General features: G+C 50.5%; 1 pseudogene; it reads right to left on the reverse strand.

The window, feature by feature from the left end:
* Positions 1-310: 310 nt before the first annotated feature.
* On the reverse strand, positions 311-1108 carry LOC141073687 (large ribosomal subunit protein eL8 pseudogene; annotated as a pseudogene).
* Positions 1109-2576: the final 1468 nt, after the last annotated feature.

Raw genomic sequence — 2576 nt, forward strand, 5'->3', positions numbered from 1 at the left:
TTGCATTGGTGCTCCACCAGGTAGAGTAGGAGAGACAAGGAATGGGCTGTGCAGGTATCGATGTCAGCTGCACAAAGGAGAAGGTCATCCACGTACTGTAGAAGAGTGACTTCTGCATGTTCTGCAATCAAGTTAACGAGGATTCAGGATATTGCTTTTGTGAACTGTTAAGAGCTGTTCTGGGCCCCCTGGGGCATCACTGTCCATGTGTACTGCACCCCCCTGGTGCGTGAAGGCAAACAGAAACTGGTCGTCCGGGTGAAGGGGAACACTGATTTCAAACACCGTAGCCTCGTTCACGGCCTTCAGGTCATGCACCATTCTGAATTCGGCTGGTTCTCCTTTCACAGTCTTTTTCTTGACCGAGAAAAGCAGGGATTGCATAATGATTCCTGTGGACAAGGCGGCCCAGTCTGGCCTTGCCCTTCACTATGCAGTGGGGGACTCCCATCTTCTGGCAGGAAAACAAGCCGTTTACTGGGATCCACATCATCAGAGATTTCGACCAACTGTGCTTTCTTGTTCACCACCAAGGCGGTCACTGTGTTAACACCTGCTCTGATCACAGGGGGTCTCTTCATTGGGACGTCTCCTTTACCAGCTGCTTTCTGCTCAGCATGGGCCAGCAGCCATTTCTTTTCTTCCAGCTTGGTCTCAGGTCAGCATTTGTGCACCAGTTTGAAGAGCTGAGTGGCTGTCTGCCGGTCCAAGGCCTGGATGAACTGGTTGATTGCAGGGAGCACATTCAGAATCTTGTACAAGATGGTCCTCTGGTGCTGGAGCCGGATATAGCGCGGCCATTTAATGAAGCGAGTAAGGTCCCTTTCGGGTTGAATTTCCTGGCCAATGTCCAAAGTTCTTATGCCGTTTCTCGAACAGCGGCTTCACTGAGACTTTAAGTTGGTCAGAGACACGTTGGGATGGACAGGGGATACTGAGCCTTACGAGGGTATGGGGTTCCAGGCTTGAGTGACACCCGCACTGGCGCTACTTGAAGTCTCACCACATCCTGGGGTCCCGTGGACCATAGACTTTCTGGTACTACGTCCAGCACCTCCTTGGGTAGGCTTGCACTGGTTGTTTGAGGCTCCTGTGGGGCTGCTAGCATGATTGATTCTTCTTGGGTCAGGGGTGGAGAAAGTGTCATGGACCCATCTTCCTGGAACACTAAGGTCACCTTCAGCTTCTGCAGTAGGTCTGCTCCCAGCAGGTCGAGTGGACAGGTCCTTGACACCACAAACTGGGACTGGATGGAGTGTCCTGGCTGTGTCCACATGCTCAGGGGCTTTGAAGGCTGGGAATGTCTGACTTGACCATCAATCCCAATGCAAGACACAAAGGATACTGATAGGCAGGTGGGATCGTAGAGTTCCACAGTGTCTCATCACACTTCTGGCTGCTCCAGTGTCCACGAGAAAAGATCTGACAACACCATCCACTTTCATGGTAATTTGAGGTATTGGGCCCACTGATGGGGTTTCGCATATTAGGAGCATGGTGTCTTGTGGACCTGGCTTGCCCCTGTCCTATGGACGGGGTTCTTCACTGCTTCCTGTGTTTCTTCCTTGGCCTGTTCCTCTGAGCAATAATGTCCTGGGTTGTGGGGGTGTTCTGCGGTGGTTCTGGAAATGGCCAAGTTTGCCACAGTTGTAACACTTGACGTTTCTTCTGTCCTTATACTGTGGTTGTTCATCTGGGTCTGTGGCCACCATCAGGGGGGTTGTCTTCCGCACTCCTGGTTGGGAATCAATCCCTCTGGCTACTGTGAGCAGGGTATCCATAGCTATTGACCTGTACTCAGGCCTGGCTACTATCAGTAGTTTCCTGATTGGTTCTCTTAGTCCATGCACAAAGGCCTGTGCCAACATTTGTCTGTGTATCTGATCATGAATAGTGAAGCCCAAATCGTGGAAAACTTGCATCACTCTGCCATGAAACTTCTCAACAGATTCTGTCTTGTCTTGGCTCATGTCATGTAAACTGAGAGCTTGCCCTGTGAATCTGTCTTTGGCCCACTTTCTGAGCTGCTCAATTAGCATTGGTCCTGACTCACAGGCGTGCACATCTAATTCTGCTGGAAGCTGGAAGTGTTCTTTCTTGATTAGCCAGAATGGATCACCTGCTTTTATTTGCATTACACCCCAGAGATCAATCCAGGTTGCAGCATATGTTTGCTGGTTCTGCTGCATTCTTCAATAAAATGGCATGGGGTGTATCTCTGGGTCTGGCAGATTATTCAGAATACTGGTCACCTGACTTGGGGTGAAGGGCACATAGTGTAAGGATGATGCCTCTACCTGCCCCTGCCTTCTTGATGCCTGTGGGTTTCTTTTCCTAGTACTGGGCAGCACGTATGATGTTCCCTCTTCATCCTCATCAGAGGAGTAGTTGTGATATTTGGACTTAGAGGTTGCCTTTTTGTTTGTCTCCCCTCCCTGAGGCTGCGTTGGATTAGGATTAAAAATCCATGATGTTGTAAATGTTGGCAGCTCTGTCTGGTACTGAGGTTCCTCATTTTCAGCTGCTGCAGCTGCTGCATCCCCCCTTGCACCCCAGGCTGTGCTCGCTGCTGTGCC

Source organism: Dendrobates tinctorius, unplaced genomic scaffold (assembly GCF_039654945.1).
Source record: "Dendrobates tinctorius isolate UK_male_01 unplaced genomic scaffold, ASM3965494v1 ptg000312l, whole genome shotgun sequence".
Taxonomy (NCBI): Eukaryota; Metazoa; Chordata; class Amphibia; order Anura; family Dendrobatidae; genus Dendrobates; species Dendrobates tinctorius.